We start from the raw sequence: 15,153 nt of genomic DNA on the forward strand, positions 1-15,153 counted from the left end.
TTTGAAAGCGACGCAGGCCAAACTAGACTCCAGCAAATAGCGTCAAACAGCGCCCTCTGCTGTCAGGCAAGAGCAGAAACCATAAAAAGCGTACAGCACCTGGTATTCCCAGGCGGTCTCCCATCCAAGTATTAACCAGGCCCGCCCCTGCTTAGCTTCCAAGGTCGGACGAGATTGGGCGTTTTCAGGGTAGTATGGCCGTAAGCTGCCAGGGCAACTGAAAAGATCCTATTTGAAGGCGACACAGGCCAAACTAGACTCCAGCAAAAAGGGTCAAACAGCGCCCTCTGCTGTCAGACAAGAGCAGAAACCATAAAAAGCTTACAGCACCTGGTATTCCCAGGCGGTCTCCCATCCAAGTACTAACCAGGCCCGCCCCTGCTTAGCTTCCGAGATCAGACAAGATCGGGCGTTTTCAGGGTAGTATGGCCGTAAGCTGCCAGGGCAACTGAAAAGATCCTATTTGAAGTCGACGCAGGCCAAACTCGACTCCAGCAAAAAGTGTCAAACAGCGCCGTCTGCTGTCAGGCAAGAGCAGAAACCATAAAGGCTTACAGCACCTGGTATTCCCAGGCGGTCTCCCATCCAAGTACTAACCAGACCCGCCCCTGCTTAGCTTCCGAGATCGGACGAGATCGGGCGTTTTCAGGGTAGTATGGCCGTAAGCTGCCAGGTCGACTAAAAAGATCCTATTTGAAGGTGACGCAGGCCAAACTAGACTCCAGCAAAAAGTGTCAAACAGCGCCCTCTGCTGTCAGGCAAGAGCAGAAACCATAAAAAGCTTACAGCAGCTGGTATTCCCAGAAGGTCTCCCATCCTAGTACTAACCAGGCCCGCCCCTGATTAGCTTCCTAGATCGGATGAGATCGGGCATTTTCAGGGTAGTATGGCCGTAAGCTGCCAGGGCAACTGAAAAGATTCTATTTGAAGGCGACGCAGGCCAAACTCGACTCCAGCAAAAAATGTCAAACAGCGCCCTCTGCTGTCAGGCAAGAGCAGAAACCATAAAAAGCTGACAGCACCTGGTATTCCCAGGCGGTCTCCCATCCAAGTACTAACCAATGCCCGCCCCTGCTTAGCTTCCGAGATCGGGCACTTTCAGGGTAGTATGGCCGTAAGCTGCCAGGTCAACTGAAAAGATCCTATTTGAAGGCGACGCAGGCCAAACTCGACTCCAGCAAAAAATGTCAAACAGCGCCCTCTGCTGTCAGGCAAGAGCAGAAACCATAAAAAGCTGACAGCACCTGGTATTCCCAGGCGGTCTCCCATCCAAGTACTAACCAGGCCCGCCCCTGCTTAGCCTCCGAGATCGGACGAGATCGGGCATTTTCAGGGTAGTATGGCCGTAAGCTGCCAGGTCGACTAAAAAGATCCTATTTGAAGGTGACGCAGGCCAAACTAGACTCCAGCAAAAAGTGTCAAACAGCGCCCTCTGCTGTCAGGCAAGAGCAGAAACCATAAAAAGCTTACAGCACCTGGTATTCCCAGGCGGTCTCCCATCCAAGTACTAACCAGGCCCACCCCTGCTTATCTTCCGAGATCGGACGAGATCGGGCGTTTTCAGGGTAGTATGGCCGTAAGCTGCCAGGGCAACTGAAAAGATCCTATTTGAAGGCGACGCAGGCCAAACTAGACTCCAGCAAAAAGTGTCAAACAGCGCCCTCTGCTGTCAGGCAAGAGCAGAATCCATAAAAGGCTTACAGCACCTGGTATTGCCAGGCGGTCTCCCATCCAAGTACTAACCAGGCCCACCCCTGCTTAGCTTCCGAGATCGGACGAGATCGGGCGTTTTCAGGGTAGTATGGCCGTAAGCTGCCAGATCAACTGAAAAGATCCTATTTGAAGGCGACGCAGGCCAAACTAGACTCCAGCAAAAATTGTCAAACAGCGCCCTCTGCTGTCAGGCAAGAGCAGAAACCATAAAAAGCTTACAGCACCTGGTATTCCCAGGCGGTCTCCCATCCAAGTACTAACCAGGGCCGCCCCTGCGTAGCTTCCGAGATCAGACAAAATCGGGCATTTTCAGGGTAGTATGGCCGTAAGCTGCCAGGTCAACTGAAAAGATCCTATTTGAAGGTGACGCAGGCCAAACTAGATCCAGCAAAAAGTGTCAAACAGCGCCCTCTGCTGTCAGGCTAGAGCAGACACCATAAAAAGCTTACAGCACCTGGTATTCCCAGGCTGTCTCCCATCCAAGTACTAACCAGGCCTCGCCCCTGCTTAGCTTCCGAGATCGGACGAGATCGGGCGTTTTCAGGGTAGTATGGCCGTAAGCTGCCAGGTCAACTGAAAAGATCCTATTTGAAGGTGACGCAGGCCAAACTAGACTCCAGCAAAACATGTCAAACAGCGCCCTCTGCTGTCAGGCAAGAGCAGAAACCATAAAAAGCTTACAGCACCTGGTATTCCCAGGCGGTCTCCCATCCAAGTACTAACCAGGCCCGCCCCTGCTTAGCTTCCGAGATCGGGCGTTTTCAGGGTAGTATGGCCGAAAGCTGCCAGGGCAACTGAAAAGATCCTATTTGAAGGCGACGCAGGACAAACTAGACTCCAGCAAAAAGTGTCAAACAGCGCCCTCTGCTGTCAGGCAAGAGCAGAAACCATAAAAAGCTTACAGCACCTGGTATTCCCAGGCGGTCTCCCATCCAAGTACTAACCAGGCCCACCCCTGCTTATCTTCCGAGATCGGACGAGATCGGGCGTTTTCAGGGTAGTATGGCCGTAAGCTGCCAGGGCAACTGAAAAGATCCTATTTGAAGGCGACGCAGGCCAAACTAGACTCCAGCAAAAAGTGTCAAACAGCGCCCTCTGCTGTCAGGCAAGAGCAGAATCCATAAAAGGCTTACAGCACCTGGTATTGCCAGGCGGTCTCCCATCCAAGTACTAACCAGGCCCACCCCTGCTTAGCTTCCAAGATCGGACGAGATCGGGCGTTTTCAGGGTAGTATGGCCGTAAGCTGCCAGATCAACTGAAAAGATCCTATTTGAAGGCGATGCAGGCCAAACTAGACTCCAGCAAAAATTGTCAAACAGCGCCCTCTGCTGTCAGGCAAGAGCAGAAACCATAAAAAGCTTACAGCACCTGGTATTCCCAGGCGGTCTCCCATCCAAGTACTAACCAGGCCCGCCCCTGCTTAGCTTCCGAGATCGGGCGTTTTCAGGGTAGTATGGCCGAAAGCTGCCAGGGCAACTGAAAAGATCCTATTTGAAGGCGACGCAGGACAAACTAGACTCCAGCAAAAAGTGTCAAACAGCGCCCTCTGCTGTCAGGCAAGAGCAGAAACCATAAAAAGCTTACAGCACCTGGTATTCCCAGGCGGTCTCCCATCCAAGTACTAACCAGGCCCACCCCTGCTTATCTTCCGAGATCGGACGAGATCGGGCGTTTTCAGGGTAGTATGGCCGTAAGCTGCCAGGGCAACTGAAAAGATCCTATTTGAAGGCGACGCAGGCCAAACTAGACTCCAGCAAAAAGTGTCAAACAGCGCCCTCTGCTGTCAGGCAAGAGCAGAATCCATAAAAGGCTTACAGCACCTGGTATTGCCAGGCGGTCTCCCATCCAAGTACTAACCAGGCCCACCCCTGCTTAGCTTCCAAGATCGGACGAGATCGGGCGTTTTCAGGGTAGTATGGCCGTAAGCTGCCAGATCAACTGAAAAGATCCTATTTGAAGGCGACGCAGGCCAAACTAGACTCCAGCAAAAATTGTCAAACAGCGCCCTCTGCTGTCAGGCAAGAGCAGAAACCATAAAAAGCTTACAGCACCTGGTATTCCCAGGCGGTCTCCCATCCAAGTACTAACCAGGGCCGCCCCTGCGTAGCTTCCGAGATCAGACGAAATCGGGCATTTTCAGGGTAGTATGGCCGTAAGCTGCCAGGTCAACTGAAAAGATCCTATTTGAAGGTGACGCAGGCCAAACTAGACTCTGGCAAAAAGTGTCAAACAGCGCCCTCTGCTGTCAGGCAAGAGCAGAAACCATAAAAAGCTTACAGCACCTGGTTTTCCCAGGCGGTCTCCCATCCAAGTACTAACCAGGCCCGCCCCTGCTTAGCTTCCTTGATCGGACGAGATCGGGCGTTTTCAGGGTAGTATGGCCGTAAGCTGCCAGGTCAACTGAAAAGATCCTATTTGAAGGTGACGCAGGCCAAACTAGACTCCAGCAAAACTTGTCAAACAGCGCCCTCTGCTGTCAGGCAAAAGCAGAAACCATAAAAAGCTTACAGCACCTGGTATTCCCAGGCGGTCTCCCATCCAAGTACTAACCAGGCCCACCCCTGCTTAGCTTCCGAGATCGGGCATTTTCAGGGTAGTATGGCCGTAAGCTGCCAGGGCAACTGAAAAGATTCTATTTGAAGGCGACGCAGGCCAAACTCGACTCCAGCAAAAAATGTCAAACAGCGCCCTCTGCTGTCAGGCAAGAGCAGAAACCATAAAAAGCTGACAGCACCTGGTATTCCCAGGCGGTCTCCCATCCAAGTACTAACCAAGGCCCGCCCCTGCTTAGCTTCCGAGATCGGGCACTTTCAGGGTAGTATGGCCGTAAGCTGCCAGGTCAACTGAAAAGATCCTATTTGAAGGCGACGCAGGCCAAACTCGACTCCAGCAAAAAATGTCAAACAGCGCCCTCTGCTGTCAGGCAAGAGCAGAAACCATAAAAAGCTGACAGCACCTGGTATTCCCAGGCGGTCTCCCATCCAAGTACTAACCAGGCCCGCCCCTGCTTAGCTTCCGAGATCGGACGAGATCGGGCGTTTTCAGGGTAGTATGGCCGTAAGCTGCCAGGTCGACTAAAAAGATCCTATTTGAAGGTGACGCAGGCCAAACTAGACTCCAGCAAAAAGTGTCAAACAGCGCCCTCTGCTGTCAGGCAAGAGCAGAAACCATAAAAAGCTTACAGCACCTGGTATTCCCAGGCGGTCTCCCATCCAAGTACTAACCAAGCCCGCCCCTGCTTAGCTTCCGAGATCGGGCGTTTTCAGGGTAGTATGGCCGTAAGATGCCAGGACAACTGAAAAGATCCTATTTGAAGGCGACGCAGGCCAAACTAGACTCCAGCAAAAAGTGTCAAACAGCGCCCTCTGCTTTCAGGCAAGAGCAGAAACCATAAAAAGCTTACAGCACCTGGTATTCCCAGGCGGTCTCCCCTCCAAGTACTAACCAGGCCCGCCCCTGCTTAGCTTCCGAGACCGGACGAGATCGGGCGTTTCCAGGGTAGTATGGCCGTAAGCTGACAGGTCAACTGAAAAGATCCTATTTGAAGGCGACACAGGCCAAACTAGACTCCAGCAAATAGTGTCAAACAGCGCCCTCTGCTGTCAGGCAAGAGCAGAAACCATAAAAAGCTTACAGCACCTGGTATTCCCAGGCGGTCTCCCATCCAAGTACTAACCAGGCCCGCCCCTGCTTAGCTTCCGAGGTCGGACGAGATCGGGCGTTTTCAGGGTAGTATGGCCGTAAGCTGCCAGGGCAACTGAAAAGATCCTATTTGAAGGCGACGCAGGCCAAACTAGACTCCAGCAAAAAGTGTCAAACAGCGCCCTCTGCTGTCAGGCAAGAGCAGAAACCATAAAAAGCTTACAGCACCTGGTATTCCCAGGCGGTCTCCCATCCAAGTACTAACCAGGCCCGCCACTGCTTAGCTTCCGAGATTGGACGAGATCGGGCGTTTTGAAGGTAGTATGGCCGTAAGCTGACAGGTCAACTGAAAAGATCCTATTTGAAAGCGACGCAGGCCAAACTAGACTCCAGCAAATAGCGTCAAACAGCGCCCTCTGCTGTCAGGCAAGAGCAGAAACCATAAAAAGCGTACAGCACCTGGTATTCCCAGGCGGTCTCCCATCCAAGTATTAACCAGGCCCGCCCCTGCTTAGCTTCCAAGGTCGGACGAGATTGGGCGTTTTCAGGGTAGTATGGCCGTAAGCTGCCAGGGCAACTGAAAAGATCCTATTTGAAGGCGACACAGGCCAAACTAGACTCCAGCAAAAAGGGTCAAACAGCGCCCTCTGCTGTCAGACAAGAGCAGAAACCATAAAAAGCTTACAGCACCTGGTATTCCCAGGCGGTCTCCCATCCAAGTACTAACCAGGCCCGCCCCTGCTTAGCTTCCGAGATCAGACAAGATCGGGCGTTTTCAGGGTAGTATGGCCGTAAGCTGCCAGGGCAACTGAAAAGATCCTATTTGAAGTCGACGCAGGCCAAACTCGACTCCAGCAAAAAGTGTCAAACAGCGCCGTCTGCTGTCAGGCAAGAGCAGAAACCATAAAGGCTTACAGCACCTGGTATTCCCAGGCGGTCTCCCATCCAAGTACTAACCAGACCCGCCCCTGCTTAGCTTCCGAGATCGGACGAGATCGGGCGTTTTCAGGGTAGTATGGCCGTAAGCTGCCAGGTCGACTAAAAAGATCCTATTTGAAGGTGACGCAGGCCAAACTAGACTCCAGCAAAAAGTGTCAAACAGCGCCCTCTGCTGTCAGGCAAGAGCAGAAACCATAAAAAGCTTACAGCAGCTGGTATTCCCAGAAGGTCTCCCATCCTAGTACTAACCAGGCCCGCCCCTGATTAGCTTCCTAGATCGGATGAGATCGGGCATTTTCAGGGTAGTATGGCCGTAAGCTGCCAGGGCAACTGAAAAGATTCTATTTGAAGGCGACGCAGGCCAAACTCGACTCCAGCAAAAAATGTCAAACAGCGCCCTCTGCTGTCAGGCAAGAGCAGAAACCATAAAAAGCTGACAGCACCTGGTATTCCCAGGCGGTCTCCCATCCAAGTACTAACCAATGCCCGCCCCTGCTTAGCTTCCGAGATCGGGCACTTTCAGGGTAGTATGGCCGTAAGCTGCCAGGTCAACTGAAAAGATCCTATTTGAAGGCGACGCAGGCCAAACTCGACTCCAGCAAAAAATGTCAAACAGCGCCCTCTGCTGTCAGGCAAGAGCAGAAACCATAAAAAGCTGACAGCACCTGGTATTCCCAGGCGGTCTCCCATCCAAGTACTAACCAGGCCCGCCCCTGCTTAGCCTCCGAGATCGGACGAGATCGGGCATTTTCAGGGTAGTATGGCCGTAAGCTGCCAGGTCGACTAAAAAGATCCTATTTGAAGGTGACGCAGGCCAAACTAGACTCCAGCAAAAAGTGTCAAACAGCGCCCTCTGCTGTCAGGCAAGAGCAGAAACCATAAAAAGCTTACAGCACCTGGTATTCCCAGGCGGTCTCCCATCCAAGTACTAACCAGGCCCACCCCTGCTTATCTTCCGAGATCGGACGAGATCGGGCGTTTTCAGGGTAGTATGGCCGTAAGCTGCCAGGGCAACTGAAAAGATCCTATTTGAAGGCGACGCAGGCCAAACTAGACTCCAGCAAAAAGTGTCAAACAGCGCCCTCTGCTGTCAGGCAAGAGCAGAATCCATAAAAGGCTTACAGCACCTGGTATTGCCAGGCGGTCTCCCATCCAAGTACTAACCAGGCCCACCCCTGCTTAGCTTCCGAGATCGGACGAGATCGGGCGTTTTCAGGGTAGTATGGCCGTAAGCTGCCAGATCAACTGAAAAGATCCTATTTGAAGGCGACGCAGGCCAAACTAGACTCCAGCAAAAATTGTCAAACAGCGCCCTCTGCTGTCAGGCAAGAGCAGAAACCATAAAAAGCTTACAGCACCTGGTATTCCCAGGCGGTCTCCCATCCAAGTACTAACCAGGGCCGCCCCTGCGTAGCTTCCGAGATCAGACAAAATCGGGCATTTTCAGGGTAGTATGGCCGTAAGCTGCCAGGTCAACTGAAAAGATCCTATTTGAAGGTGACGCAGGCCAAACTAGATCCAGCAAAAAGTGTCAAACAGCGCCCTCTGCTGTCAGGCTAGAGCAGACACCATAAAAAGCTTACAGCACCTGGTATTCCCAGGCTGTCTCCCATCCAAGTACTAACCAGGCCTCGCCCCTGCTTAGCTTCCGAGATCGGACGAGATCGGGCGTTTTCAGGGTAGTATGGCCGTAAGCTGCCAGGTCAACTGAAAAGATCCTATTTGAAGGTGACGCAGGCCAAACTAGACTCCAGCAAAACATGTCAAACAGCGCCCTCTGCTGTCAGGCAAGAGCAGAAACCATAAAAAGCTTACAGCACCTGGTATTCCCAGGCGGTCTCCCATCCAAGTACTAACCAGGCCCGCCCCTGCTTAGCTTCCGAGATCGGGCGTTTTCAGGGTAGTATGGCCGAAAGCTGCCAGGGCAACTGAAAAGATCCTATTTGAAGGCGACGCAGGACAAACTAGACTCCAGCAAAAAGTGTCAAACAGCGCCCTCTGCTGTCAGGCAAGAGCAGAAACCATAAAAAGCTTACAGCACCTGGTATTCCCAGGCGGTCTCCCATCCAAGTACTAACCAGGCCCACCCCTGCTTATCTTCCGAGATCGGACGAGATCGGGCGTTTTCAGGGTAGTATGGCCGTAAGCTGCCAGGGCAACTGAAAAGATCCTATTTGAAGGCGACGCAGGCCAAACTAGACTCCAGCAAAAAGTGTCAAACAGCGCCCTCTGCTGTCAGGCAAGAGCAGAATCCATAAAAGGCTTACAGCACCTGGTATTGCCAGGCGGTCTCCCATCCAAGTACTAACCAGGCCCACCCCTGCTTAGCTTCCAAGATCGGACGAGATCGGGCGTTTTCAGGGTAGTATGGCCGTAAGCTGCCAGATCAACTGAAAAGATCCTATTTGAAGGCGATGCAGGCCAAACTAGACTCCAGCAAAAATTGTCAAACAGCGCCCTCTGCTGTCAGGCAAGAGCAGAAACCATAAAAAGCTTACAGCACCTGGTATTCCCAGGCGGTCTCCCATCCAAGTACTAACCAGGCCCGCCCCTGCTTAGCTTCCGAGATCGGGCGTTTTCAGGGTAGTATGGCCGAAAGCTGCCAGGGCAACTGAAAAGATCCTATTTGAAGGCGACGCAGGACAAACTAGACTCCAGCAAAAAGTGTCAAACAGCGCCCTCTGCTGTCAGGCAAGAGCAGAAACCATAAAAAGCTTACAGCACCTGGTATTCCCAGGCGGTCTCCCATCCAAGTACTAACCAGGCCCACCCCTGCTTATCTTCCGAGATCGGACGAGATCGGGCGTTTTCAGGGTAGTATGGCCGTAAGCTGCCAGGGCAACTGAAAAGATCCTATTTGAAGGCGACGCAGGCCAAACTAGACTCCAGCAAAAAGTGTCAAACAGCGCCCTCTGCTGTCAGGCAAGAGCAGAATCCATAAAAGGCTTACAGCACCTGGTATTGCCAGGCGGTCTCCCATCCAAGTACTAACCAGGCCCACCCCTGCTTAGCTTCCAAGATCGGACGAGATCGGGCGTTTTCAGGGTAGTATGGCCGTAAGCTGCCAGATCAACTGAAAAGATCCTATTTGAAGGCGACGCAGGCCAAACTAGACTCCAGCAAAAATTGTCAAACAGCGCCCTCTGCTGTCAGGCAAGAGCAGAAACCATAAAAAGCTTACAGCACCTGGTATTCCCAGGCGGTCTCCCATCCAAGTACTAACCAGGGCCGCCCCTGCGTAGCTTCCGAGATCAGACGAAATCGGGCATTTTCAGGGTAGTATGGCCGTAAGCTGCCAGGTCAACTGAAAAGATCCTATTTGAAGGTGACGCAGGCCAAACTAGACTCTGGCAAAAAGTGTCAAACAGCGCCCTCTGCTGTCAGGCAAGAGCAGAAACCATAAAAAGCTTACAGCACCTGGTTTTCCCAGGCGGTCTCCCATCCAAGTACTAACCAGGCCCGCCCCTGCTTAGCTTCCTTGATCGGACGAGATCGGGCGTTTTCAGGGTAGTATGGCCGTAAGCTGCCAGGTCAACTGAAAAGATCCTATTTGAAGGTGACGCAGGCCAAACTAGACTCCAGCAAAACTTGTCAAACAGCGCCCTCTGCTGTCAGGCAAAAGCAGAAACCATAAAAAGCTTACAGCACCTGGTATTCCCAGGCGGTCTCCCATCCAAGTACTAACCAGGCCCACCCCTGCTTAGCTTCCGAGATCGGGCATTTTCAGGGTAGTATGGCCGTAAGCTGCCAGGGCAACTGAAAAGATTCTATTTGAAGGCGACGCAGGCCAAACTCGACTCCAGCAAAAAATGTCAAACAGCGCCCTCTGCTGTCAGGCAAGAGCAGAAACCATAAAAAGCTGACAGCACCTGGTATTCCCAGGCGGTCTCCCATCCAAGTACTAACCAAGGCCCGCCCCTGCTTAGCTTCCGAGATCGGGCACTTTCAGGGTAGTATGGCCGTAAGCTGCCAGGTCAACTGAAAAGATCCTATTTGAAGGCGACGCAGGCCAAACTCGACTCCAGCAAAAAATGTCAAACAGCGCCCTCTGCTGTCAGGCAAGAGCAGAAACCATAAAAAGCTGACAGCACCTGGTATTCCCAGGCGGTCTCCCATCCAAGTACTAACCAGGCCCGCCCCTGCTTAGCTTCCGAGATCGGACGAGATCGGGCGTTTTCAGGGTAGTATGGCCGTAAGCTGCCAGGTCGACTAAAAAGATCCTATTTGAAGGTGACGCAGGCCAAACTAGACTCCAGCAAAAAGTGTCAAACAGCGCCCTCTGCTGTCAGGCAAGAGCAGAAACCATAAAAAGCTTACAGCACCTGGTATTCCCAGGCGGTCTCCCATCCAAGTACTAACCAAGCCCGCCCCTGCTTAGCTTCCGAGATCGGGCGTTTTCAGGGTAGTATGGCCGTAAGATGCCAGGACAACTGAAAAGATCCTATTTGAAGGCGACGCAGGCCAAACTAGACTCCAGCAAAAAGTGTCAAACAGCGCCCTCTGCTTTCAGGCAAGAGCAGAAACCATAAAAAGCTTACAGCACCTGGTATTCCCAGGCGGTCTCCCCTCCAAGTACTAACCAGGCCCGCCCCTGCTTAGCTTCCGAGACCGGACGAGATCGGGCGTTTCCAGGGTAGTATGGCCGTAAGCTGACAGGTCAACTGAAAAGATCCTATTTGAAGGCGACACAGGCCAAACTAGACTCCAGCAAATAGTGTCAAACAGCGCCCTCTGCTGTCAGGCAAGAGCAGAAACCATAAAAAGCTTACAGCACCTGGTATTCCCAGGCGGTCTCCCATCCAAGTACTAACCAGGCCCGCCCCTGCTTAGCTTCCGAGGTCGGACGAGATCGGGCGTTTTCAGGGTAGTATGGCCGTAAGCTGCCAGGGCAACTGAAAAGATCCTATTTGAAGGCGACGCAGGCCAAACTAGACTCCAGCAAAAAGTGTCAAACAGCGCCCTCTGCTGTCAGGCAAGAGCAGAAACCATAAAAAGCTTACAGCACCTGGTATTCCCAGGCGGTCTCCCATCCAAGTACTAACCAGGCCCGCCACTGCTTAGCTTCCGAGATTGGACGAGATCGGGCGTTTTGAAGGTAGTATGGCCGTAAGCTGACAGGTCAACTGAAAAGATCCTATTTGAAAGCGACGCAGGCCAAACTAGACTCCAGCAAATAGCGTCAAACAGCGCCCTCTGCTGTCAGGCAAGAGCAGAAACCATAAAAAGCGTACAGCACCTGGTATTCCCAGGCGGTCTCCCATCCAAGTATTAACCAGGCCCGCCCCTGCTTAGCTTCCAAGGTCGGACGAGATTGGGCGTTTTCAGGGTAGTATGGCCGTAAGCTGCCAGGGCAACTGAAAAGATCCTATTTGAAGGCGACACAGGCCAAACTAGACTCCAGCAAAAAGGGTCAAACAGCGCCCTCTGCTGTCAGACAAGAGCAGAAACCATAAAAAGCTTACAGCACCTGGTATTCCCAGGCGGTCTCCCATCCAAGTACTAACCAGGCCCGCCCCTGCTTAGCTTCCGAGATCAGACAAGATCGGGCGTTTTCAGGGTAGTATGGCCGTAAGCTGCCAGGGCAACTGAAAAGATCCTATTTGAAGTCGACGCAGGCCAAACTCGACTCCAGCAAAAAGTGTCAAACAGCGCCGTCTGCTGTCAGGCAAGAGCAGAAACCATAAAGGCTTACAGCACCTGGTATTCCCAGGCGGTCTCCCATCCAAGTACTAACCAGACCCGCCCCTGCTTAGCTTCCGAGATCGGACGAGATCGGGCGTTTTCAGGGTAGTATGGCCGTAAGCTGCCAGGTCGACTAAAAAGATCCTATTTGAAGGTGACGCAGGCCAAACTAGACTCCAGCAAAAAGTGTCAAACAGCGCCCTCTGCTGTCAGGCAAGAGCAGAAACCATAAAAAGCTTACAGCAGCTGGTATTCCCAGAAGGTCTCCCATCCTAGTACTAACCAGGCCCGCCCCTGATTAGCTTCCTAGATCGGATGAGATCGGGCATTTTCAGGGTAGTATGGCCGTAAGCTGCCAGGGCAACTGAAAAGATTCTATTTGAAGGCGACGCAGGCCAAACTCGACTCCAGCAAAAAATGTCAAACAGCGCCCTCTGCTGTCAGGCAAGAGCAGAAACCATAAAAAGCTGACAGCACCTGGTATTCCCAGGCGGTCTCCCATCCAAGTACTAACCAATGCCCGCCCCTGCTTAGCTTCCGAGATCGGGCACTTTCAGGGTAGTATGGCCGTAAGCTGCCAGGTCAACTGAAAAGATCCTATTTGAAGGCGACGCAGGCCAAACTCGACTCCAGCAAAAAATGTCAAACAGCGCCCTCTGCTGTCAGGCAAGAGCAGAAACCATAAAAAGCTGACAGCACCTGGTATTCCCAGGCGGTCTCCCATCCAAGTACTAACCAGGCCCGCCCCTGCTTAGCCTCCGAGATCGGACGAGATCGGGCATTTTCAGGGTAGTATGGCCGTAAGCTGCCAGGTCGACTAAAAAGATCCTATTTGAAGGTGACGCAGGCCAAACTAGACTCCAGCAAAAAGTGTCAAACAGCGCCCTCTGCTGTCAGGCAAGAGCAGAAACCATAAAAAGCTTACAGCACCTGGTATTCCCAGGCGGTCTCCCATCCAAGTACTAACCAGGCCCACCCCTGCTTATCTTCCGAGATCGGACGAGATCGGGCGTTTTCAGGGTAGTATGGCCGTAAGCTGCCAGGGCAACTGAAAAGATCCTATTTGAAGGCGACGCAGGCCAAACTAGACTCCAGCAAAAAGTGTCAAACAGCGCCCTCTGCTGTCAGGCAAGAGCAGAATCCATAAAAGGCTTACAGCACCTGGTATTGCCAGGCGGTCTCCCATCCAAGTACTAACCAGGCCCACCCCTGCTTAGCTTCCGAGATCGGACGAGATCGGGCGTTTTCAGGGTAGTATGGCCGTAAGCTGCCAGATCAACTGAAAAGATCCTATTTGAAGGCGACGCAGGCCAAACTAGACTCCAGCAAAAATTGTCAAACAGCGCCCTCTGCTGTCAGGCAAGAGCAGAAACCATAAAAAGCTTACAGCACCTGGTATTCCCAGGCGGTCTCCCATCCAAGTACTAACCAGGGCCGCCCCTGCGTAGCTTCCGAGATCAGACAAAATCGGGCATTTTCAGGGTAGTATGGCCGTAAGCTGCCAGGTCAACTGAAAAGATCCTATTTGAAGGTGACGCAGGCCAAACTAGATCCAGCAAAAAGTGTCAAACAGCGCCCTCTGCTGTCAGGCTAGAGCAGACACCATAAAAAGCTTACAGCACCTGGTATTCCCAGGCTGTCTCCCATCCAAGTACTAACCAGGCCTCGCCCCTGCTTAGCTTCCGAGATCGGACGAGATCGGGCGTTTTCAGGGTAGTATGGCCGTAAGCTGCCAGGTCAACTGAAAAGATCCTATTTGAAGGTGACGCAGGCCAAACTAGACTCCAGCAAAACATGTCAAACAGCGCCCTCTGCTGTCAGGCAAGAGCAGAAACCATAAAAAGCTTACAGCACCTGGTATTCCCAGGCGGTCTCCCATCCAAGTACTAACCAGGCCCGCCCCTGCTTAGCTTCCGAGATCGGGCGTTTTCAGGGTAGTATGGCCGAAAGCTGCCAGGGCAACTGAAAAGATCCTATTTGAAGGCGACGCAGGACAAACTAGACTCCAGCAAAAAGTGTCAAACAGCGCCCTCTGCTGTCAGGCAAGAGCAGAAACCATAAAAAGCTTACAGCACCTGGTATTCCCAGGCGGTCTCCCATCCAAGTACTAACCAGGCCCACCCCTGCTTATCTTCCGAGATCGGACGAGATCGGGCGTTTTCAGGGTAGTATGGCCGTAAGCTGCCAGGGCAACTGAAAAGATCCTATTTGAAGGCGACGCAGGCCAAACTAGACTCCAGCAAAAAATGTCAAACAGCGCCCTCTGCTGTCAGGCAAGAGCAGAATCCATAAAAGGCTTACAGCACCTGGTATTGCCAGGCGGTCTCCCATCCAAGTACTAACCAGGCCCACCCCTGCTTAGCTTCCAAGATCGGACGAGATCGGGCGTTTTCAGGGTAGTATGGCCGTAAGCTGCCAGATCAACTGAAAAGATCCTATTTGAAGGCGATGCAGGCCAAACTAGACTCCAGCAAAAATTGTCAAACAGCGCCCTCTGCTGTCAGGCAAGAGCAGAAACCATAAAAAGCTTACAGCACCTGGTATTCCCAGGCGGTCTCCCATCCAAGTACTAACCAGGCCCGCCCCTGCTTAGCTTCCGAGATCGGGCGTTTTCAGGGTAGTATGGCCGAAAGCTGCCAGGGCAACTGAAAAGATCCTATTTGAAGGCGACGCAGGACAAACTAGACTCCAGCAAAAAGTGTCAAACAGCGCCCTCTGCTGTCAGGCAAGAGCAGAAACCATAAAAAGCTTACAGCACCTGGTATTCCCAGGCGGTCTCCCATCCAAGTACTAACCAGGCCCACCCCTGCTTATCTTCCGAGATCGGACGAGATCGGGCGTTTTCAGGGTAGTATGGCCGTAAGCTGCCAGGGCAACTGAAAAGATCCTATTTGAAGGCGACGCAGGCCAAACTAGACTCCAGCAAAAAGTGTCAAACAGCGCCCTCTGCTGTCAGGCAAGAGCAGAATCCATAAAAGGCTTACAGCACCTGGTATTGCCAGGCGGTCTCCCATCCAAGTACTAACCAGGCCCACCCCTGCTTAGCTTCCAAGATCGGACGAGATCGGGCGTTTTCAGGGTAGTATGGCCGTAAGCTGCCAGATCAACTGAAAAGATCCTATTTGAAGGCGACGCAGGCCAAACTAGACTCCAGCAAAAATTGTCAAACAGCGCCC

At 52.5% G+C, this 15,153-nt stretch overlaps 45 non-coding genes and 21 pseudogenes across 45 annotated transcripts; all 66 read right to left on the reverse strand.

Annotated features, from left to right (window-relative positions):
• Nucleotides 1-87: 87 nt before the first annotated feature.
• Nucleotides 88-206, reverse strand: LOC131121605 (5S ribosomal RNA). Its single transcript, XR_009128108.1, has one exon. It is a non-coding gene; the product is annotated as a 5S ribosomal RNA (ribosomal RNA).
• Nucleotides 207-318: 112 nt separating this feature from the next.
• On the reverse strand, nt 319-437 carry LOC131120620 (5S ribosomal RNA). The gene has a single exon (XR_009127169.1). It is a non-coding gene; the product is annotated as a 5S ribosomal RNA (ribosomal RNA).
• Nucleotides 438-548: 111 nt separating this feature from the next.
• On the reverse strand, nt 549-667 carry LOC131120102 (5S ribosomal RNA). The gene has a single exon (XR_009126664.1). It is a non-coding gene; the product is annotated as a 5S ribosomal RNA (ribosomal RNA).
• A 112-nt stretch (nt 668-779) lies between these two features.
• On the reverse strand, nt 780-898 carry LOC131122489 (5S ribosomal RNA; annotated as a pseudogene).
• A 112-nt stretch (nt 899-1,010) lies between these two features.
• On the reverse strand, nt 1,011-1,120 carry LOC131123985 (5S ribosomal RNA; annotated as a pseudogene).
• A 112-nt stretch (nt 1,121-1,232) lies between these two features.
• LOC131121298 (5S ribosomal RNA) lies at nt 1,233-1,351 on the reverse strand. The gene has a single exon (XR_009127814.1). It is a non-coding gene; the product is annotated as a 5S ribosomal RNA (ribosomal RNA).
• Nucleotides 1,352-1,463: 112 nt separating this feature from the next.
• Nucleotides 1,464-1,582, reverse strand: LOC131121448 (5S ribosomal RNA). The gene has a single exon (XR_009127957.1). It is a non-coding gene; the product is annotated as a 5S ribosomal RNA (ribosomal RNA).
• Nucleotides 1,583-1,694: 112 nt separating this feature from the next.
• LOC131120592 (5S ribosomal RNA) lies at nt 1,695-1,813 on the reverse strand. Its single transcript, XR_009127142.1, has one exon. It is a non-coding gene; the product is annotated as a 5S ribosomal RNA (ribosomal RNA).
• A 112-nt stretch (nt 1,814-1,925) lies between these two features.
• LOC131122847 (5S ribosomal RNA) lies at nt 1,926-2,044 on the reverse strand (annotated as a pseudogene).
• A 111-nt stretch (nt 2,045-2,155) lies between these two features.
• On the reverse strand, nt 2,156-2,275 carry LOC131121548 (5S ribosomal RNA). The gene has a single exon (XR_009128053.1). It is a non-coding gene; the product is annotated as a 5S ribosomal RNA (ribosomal RNA).
• A 112-nt stretch (nt 2,276-2,387) lies between these two features.
• LOC131122871 (5S ribosomal RNA) lies at nt 2,388-2,496 on the reverse strand (annotated as a pseudogene).
• A 112-nt stretch (nt 2,497-2,608) lies between these two features.
• Nucleotides 2,609-2,727, reverse strand: LOC131121459 (5S ribosomal RNA). Its single transcript, XR_009127968.1, has one exon. It is a non-coding gene; the product is annotated as a 5S ribosomal RNA (ribosomal RNA).
• A 112-nt stretch (nt 2,728-2,839) lies between these two features.
• Nucleotides 2,840-2,958, reverse strand: LOC131121173 (5S ribosomal RNA). The gene has a single exon (XR_009127708.1). It is a non-coding gene; the product is annotated as a 5S ribosomal RNA (ribosomal RNA).
• A 112-nt stretch (nt 2,959-3,070) lies between these two features.
• LOC131122873 (5S ribosomal RNA) lies at nt 3,071-3,179 on the reverse strand (annotated as a pseudogene).
• A 112-nt stretch (nt 3,180-3,291) lies between these two features.
• On the reverse strand, nt 3,292-3,410 carry LOC131121470 (5S ribosomal RNA). The gene has a single exon (XR_009127979.1). It is a non-coding gene; the product is annotated as a 5S ribosomal RNA (ribosomal RNA).
• A 112-nt stretch (nt 3,411-3,522) lies between these two features.
• LOC131121174 (5S ribosomal RNA) lies at nt 3,523-3,641 on the reverse strand. The gene has a single exon (XR_009127709.1). It is a non-coding gene; the product is annotated as a 5S ribosomal RNA (ribosomal RNA).
• Nucleotides 3,642-3,753: 112 nt separating this feature from the next.
• LOC131122120 (5S ribosomal RNA) lies at nt 3,754-3,872 on the reverse strand. Its single transcript, XR_009128533.1, has one exon. It is a non-coding gene; the product is annotated as a 5S ribosomal RNA (ribosomal RNA).
• Nucleotides 3,873-3,984: 112 nt separating this feature from the next.
• LOC131121714 (5S ribosomal RNA) lies at nt 3,985-4,103 on the reverse strand. The gene has a single exon (XR_009128211.1). It is a non-coding gene; the product is annotated as a 5S ribosomal RNA (ribosomal RNA).
• A 112-nt stretch (nt 4,104-4,215) lies between these two features.
• On the reverse strand, nt 4,216-4,324 carry LOC131122564 (5S ribosomal RNA; annotated as a pseudogene).
• Nucleotides 4,325-4,436: 112 nt separating this feature from the next.
• On the reverse strand, nt 4,437-4,546 carry LOC131123785 (5S ribosomal RNA; annotated as a pseudogene).
• Nucleotides 4,547-4,658: 112 nt separating this feature from the next.
• Nucleotides 4,659-4,777, reverse strand: LOC131120328 (5S ribosomal RNA). Its single transcript, XR_009126885.1, has one exon. It is a non-coding gene; the product is annotated as a 5S ribosomal RNA (ribosomal RNA).
• A 112-nt stretch (nt 4,778-4,889) lies between these two features.
• Nucleotides 4,890-4,998, reverse strand: LOC131123172 (5S ribosomal RNA; annotated as a pseudogene).
• Nucleotides 4,999-5,110: 112 nt separating this feature from the next.
• On the reverse strand, nt 5,111-5,229 carry LOC131120874 (5S ribosomal RNA). Its single transcript, XR_009127418.1, has one exon. It is a non-coding gene; the product is annotated as a 5S ribosomal RNA (ribosomal RNA).
• A 112-nt stretch (nt 5,230-5,341) lies between these two features.
• On the reverse strand, nt 5,342-5,460 carry LOC131123429 (5S ribosomal RNA). Its single transcript, XR_009128719.1, has one exon. It is a non-coding gene; the product is annotated as a 5S ribosomal RNA (ribosomal RNA).
• A 112-nt stretch (nt 5,461-5,572) lies between these two features.
• LOC131122026 (5S ribosomal RNA) lies at nt 5,573-5,691 on the reverse strand. Its single transcript, XR_009128509.1, has one exon. It is a non-coding gene; the product is annotated as a 5S ribosomal RNA (ribosomal RNA).
• A 112-nt stretch (nt 5,692-5,803) lies between these two features.
• LOC131121606 (5S ribosomal RNA) lies at nt 5,804-5,922 on the reverse strand. The gene has a single exon (XR_009128109.1). It is a non-coding gene; the product is annotated as a 5S ribosomal RNA (ribosomal RNA).
• A 112-nt stretch (nt 5,923-6,034) lies between these two features.
• LOC131120621 (5S ribosomal RNA) lies at nt 6,035-6,153 on the reverse strand. Its single transcript, XR_009127170.1, has one exon. It is a non-coding gene; the product is annotated as a 5S ribosomal RNA (ribosomal RNA).
• A 111-nt stretch (nt 6,154-6,264) lies between these two features.
• LOC131120104 (5S ribosomal RNA) lies at nt 6,265-6,383 on the reverse strand. The gene has a single exon (XR_009126666.1). It is a non-coding gene; the product is annotated as a 5S ribosomal RNA (ribosomal RNA).
• A 112-nt stretch (nt 6,384-6,495) lies between these two features.
• LOC131122490 (5S ribosomal RNA) lies at nt 6,496-6,614 on the reverse strand (annotated as a pseudogene).
• Nucleotides 6,615-6,726: 112 nt separating this feature from the next.
• On the reverse strand, nt 6,727-6,836 carry LOC131123986 (5S ribosomal RNA; annotated as a pseudogene).
• Nucleotides 6,837-6,948: 112 nt separating this feature from the next.
• Nucleotides 6,949-7,067, reverse strand: LOC131121299 (5S ribosomal RNA). Its single transcript, XR_009127815.1, has one exon. It is a non-coding gene; the product is annotated as a 5S ribosomal RNA (ribosomal RNA).
• Nucleotides 7,068-7,179: 112 nt separating this feature from the next.
• On the reverse strand, nt 7,180-7,298 carry LOC131121482 (5S ribosomal RNA). The gene has a single exon (XR_009127990.1). It is a non-coding gene; the product is annotated as a 5S ribosomal RNA (ribosomal RNA).
• Nucleotides 7,299-7,410: 112 nt separating this feature from the next.
• Nucleotides 7,411-7,529, reverse strand: LOC131120593 (5S ribosomal RNA). The gene has a single exon (XR_009127143.1). It is a non-coding gene; the product is annotated as a 5S ribosomal RNA (ribosomal RNA).
• Nucleotides 7,530-7,641: 112 nt separating this feature from the next.
• LOC131122848 (5S ribosomal RNA) lies at nt 7,642-7,760 on the reverse strand (annotated as a pseudogene).
• A 111-nt stretch (nt 7,761-7,871) lies between these two features.
• Nucleotides 7,872-7,991, reverse strand: LOC131121549 (5S ribosomal RNA). The gene has a single exon (XR_009128054.1). It is a non-coding gene; the product is annotated as a 5S ribosomal RNA (ribosomal RNA).
• A 112-nt stretch (nt 7,992-8,103) lies between these two features.
• Nucleotides 8,104-8,212, reverse strand: LOC131122874 (5S ribosomal RNA; annotated as a pseudogene).
• Nucleotides 8,213-8,324: 112 nt separating this feature from the next.
• On the reverse strand, nt 8,325-8,443 carry LOC131121493 (5S ribosomal RNA). Its single transcript, XR_009128001.1, has one exon. It is a non-coding gene; the product is annotated as a 5S ribosomal RNA (ribosomal RNA).
• A 112-nt stretch (nt 8,444-8,555) lies between these two features.
• Nucleotides 8,556-8,674, reverse strand: LOC131121175 (5S ribosomal RNA). Its single transcript, XR_009127710.1, has one exon. It is a non-coding gene; the product is annotated as a 5S ribosomal RNA (ribosomal RNA).
• Nucleotides 8,675-8,786: 112 nt separating this feature from the next.
• Nucleotides 8,787-8,895, reverse strand: LOC131122875 (5S ribosomal RNA; annotated as a pseudogene).
• Nucleotides 8,896-9,007: 112 nt separating this feature from the next.
• On the reverse strand, nt 9,008-9,126 carry LOC131121505 (5S ribosomal RNA). Its single transcript, XR_009128012.1, has one exon. It is a non-coding gene; the product is annotated as a 5S ribosomal RNA (ribosomal RNA).
• Nucleotides 9,127-9,238: 112 nt separating this feature from the next.
• On the reverse strand, nt 9,239-9,357 carry LOC131121177 (5S ribosomal RNA). The gene has a single exon (XR_009127711.1). It is a non-coding gene; the product is annotated as a 5S ribosomal RNA (ribosomal RNA).
• A 112-nt stretch (nt 9,358-9,469) lies between these two features.
• On the reverse strand, nt 9,470-9,588 carry LOC131122122 (5S ribosomal RNA). Its single transcript, XR_009128535.1, has one exon. It is a non-coding gene; the product is annotated as a 5S ribosomal RNA (ribosomal RNA).
• Nucleotides 9,589-9,700: 112 nt separating this feature from the next.
• Nucleotides 9,701-9,819, reverse strand: LOC131121715 (5S ribosomal RNA). The gene has a single exon (XR_009128212.1). It is a non-coding gene; the product is annotated as a 5S ribosomal RNA (ribosomal RNA).
• A 112-nt stretch (nt 9,820-9,931) lies between these two features.
• Nucleotides 9,932-10,040, reverse strand: LOC131122565 (5S ribosomal RNA; annotated as a pseudogene).
• Nucleotides 10,041-10,152: 112 nt separating this feature from the next.
• On the reverse strand, nt 10,153-10,262 carry LOC131123786 (5S ribosomal RNA; annotated as a pseudogene).
• Nucleotides 10,263-10,374: 112 nt separating this feature from the next.
• Nucleotides 10,375-10,493, reverse strand: LOC131120329 (5S ribosomal RNA). The gene has a single exon (XR_009126886.1). It is a non-coding gene; the product is annotated as a 5S ribosomal RNA (ribosomal RNA).
• A 112-nt stretch (nt 10,494-10,605) lies between these two features.
• Nucleotides 10,606-10,714, reverse strand: LOC131123174 (5S ribosomal RNA; annotated as a pseudogene).
• Nucleotides 10,715-10,826: 112 nt separating this feature from the next.
• On the reverse strand, nt 10,827-10,945 carry LOC131120875 (5S ribosomal RNA). Its single transcript, XR_009127419.1, has one exon. It is a non-coding gene; the product is annotated as a 5S ribosomal RNA (ribosomal RNA).
• Nucleotides 10,946-11,057: 112 nt separating this feature from the next.
• On the reverse strand, nt 11,058-11,176 carry LOC131123440 (5S ribosomal RNA). The gene has a single exon (XR_009128720.1). It is a non-coding gene; the product is annotated as a 5S ribosomal RNA (ribosomal RNA).
• A 112-nt stretch (nt 11,177-11,288) lies between these two features.
• On the reverse strand, nt 11,289-11,407 carry LOC131122027 (5S ribosomal RNA). The gene has a single exon (XR_009128510.1). It is a non-coding gene; the product is annotated as a 5S ribosomal RNA (ribosomal RNA).
• A 112-nt stretch (nt 11,408-11,519) lies between these two features.
• Nucleotides 11,520-11,638, reverse strand: LOC131121607 (5S ribosomal RNA). The gene has a single exon (XR_009128110.1). It is a non-coding gene; the product is annotated as a 5S ribosomal RNA (ribosomal RNA).
• A 112-nt stretch (nt 11,639-11,750) lies between these two features.
• On the reverse strand, nt 11,751-11,869 carry LOC131120622 (5S ribosomal RNA). Its single transcript, XR_009127171.1, has one exon. It is a non-coding gene; the product is annotated as a 5S ribosomal RNA (ribosomal RNA).
• Nucleotides 11,870-11,980: 111 nt separating this feature from the next.
• LOC131120105 (5S ribosomal RNA) lies at nt 11,981-12,099 on the reverse strand. The gene has a single exon (XR_009126667.1). It is a non-coding gene; the product is annotated as a 5S ribosomal RNA (ribosomal RNA).
• Nucleotides 12,100-12,211: 112 nt separating this feature from the next.
• LOC131122492 (5S ribosomal RNA) lies at nt 12,212-12,330 on the reverse strand (annotated as a pseudogene).
• A 112-nt stretch (nt 12,331-12,442) lies between these two features.
• Nucleotides 12,443-12,552, reverse strand: LOC131123987 (5S ribosomal RNA; annotated as a pseudogene).
• A 112-nt stretch (nt 12,553-12,664) lies between these two features.
• On the reverse strand, nt 12,665-12,783 carry LOC131121301 (5S ribosomal RNA). Its single transcript, XR_009127817.1, has one exon. It is a non-coding gene; the product is annotated as a 5S ribosomal RNA (ribosomal RNA).
• Nucleotides 12,784-12,895: 112 nt separating this feature from the next.
• Nucleotides 12,896-13,014, reverse strand: LOC131121517 (5S ribosomal RNA). Its single transcript, XR_009128023.1, has one exon. It is a non-coding gene; the product is annotated as a 5S ribosomal RNA (ribosomal RNA).
• A 112-nt stretch (nt 13,015-13,126) lies between these two features.
• Nucleotides 13,127-13,245, reverse strand: LOC131120595 (5S ribosomal RNA). Its single transcript, XR_009127145.1, has one exon. It is a non-coding gene; the product is annotated as a 5S ribosomal RNA (ribosomal RNA).
• A 112-nt stretch (nt 13,246-13,357) lies between these two features.
• Nucleotides 13,358-13,476, reverse strand: LOC131122850 (5S ribosomal RNA; annotated as a pseudogene).
• Nucleotides 13,477-13,587: 111 nt separating this feature from the next.
• LOC131121550 (5S ribosomal RNA) lies at nt 13,588-13,707 on the reverse strand. The gene has a single exon (XR_009128055.1). It is a non-coding gene; the product is annotated as a 5S ribosomal RNA (ribosomal RNA).
• Nucleotides 13,708-13,819: 112 nt separating this feature from the next.
• Nucleotides 13,820-13,928, reverse strand: LOC131122876 (5S ribosomal RNA; annotated as a pseudogene).
• Nucleotides 13,929-14,040: 112 nt separating this feature from the next.
• On the reverse strand, nt 14,041-14,159 carry LOC131121528 (5S ribosomal RNA). The gene has a single exon (XR_009128034.1). It is a non-coding gene; the product is annotated as a 5S ribosomal RNA (ribosomal RNA).
• A 112-nt stretch (nt 14,160-14,271) lies between these two features.
• Nucleotides 14,272-14,390, reverse strand: LOC131121178 (5S ribosomal RNA). Its single transcript, XR_009127712.1, has one exon. It is a non-coding gene; the product is annotated as a 5S ribosomal RNA (ribosomal RNA).
• Nucleotides 14,391-14,502: 112 nt separating this feature from the next.
• Nucleotides 14,503-14,611, reverse strand: LOC131122877 (5S ribosomal RNA; annotated as a pseudogene).
• A 112-nt stretch (nt 14,612-14,723) lies between these two features.
• On the reverse strand, nt 14,724-14,842 carry LOC131121540 (5S ribosomal RNA). Its single transcript, XR_009128046.1, has one exon. It is a non-coding gene; the product is annotated as a 5S ribosomal RNA (ribosomal RNA).
• Nucleotides 14,843-14,954: 112 nt separating this feature from the next.
• LOC131121179 (5S ribosomal RNA) lies at nt 14,955-15,073 on the reverse strand. The gene has a single exon (XR_009127713.1). It is a non-coding gene; the product is annotated as a 5S ribosomal RNA (ribosomal RNA).
• Between the last annotated feature and the right edge of the window lie 80 nt (nt 15,074-15,153).

Source organism: Doryrhamphus excisus, chromosome 2 (genome assembly GCF_030265055.1).
Source record: "Doryrhamphus excisus isolate RoL2022-K1 chromosome 2, RoL_Dexc_1.0, whole genome shotgun sequence".
Lineage (NCBI taxonomy): Eukaryota > Metazoa > Chordata > Actinopteri > Syngnathiformes > Syngnathidae > Doryrhamphus > Doryrhamphus excisus.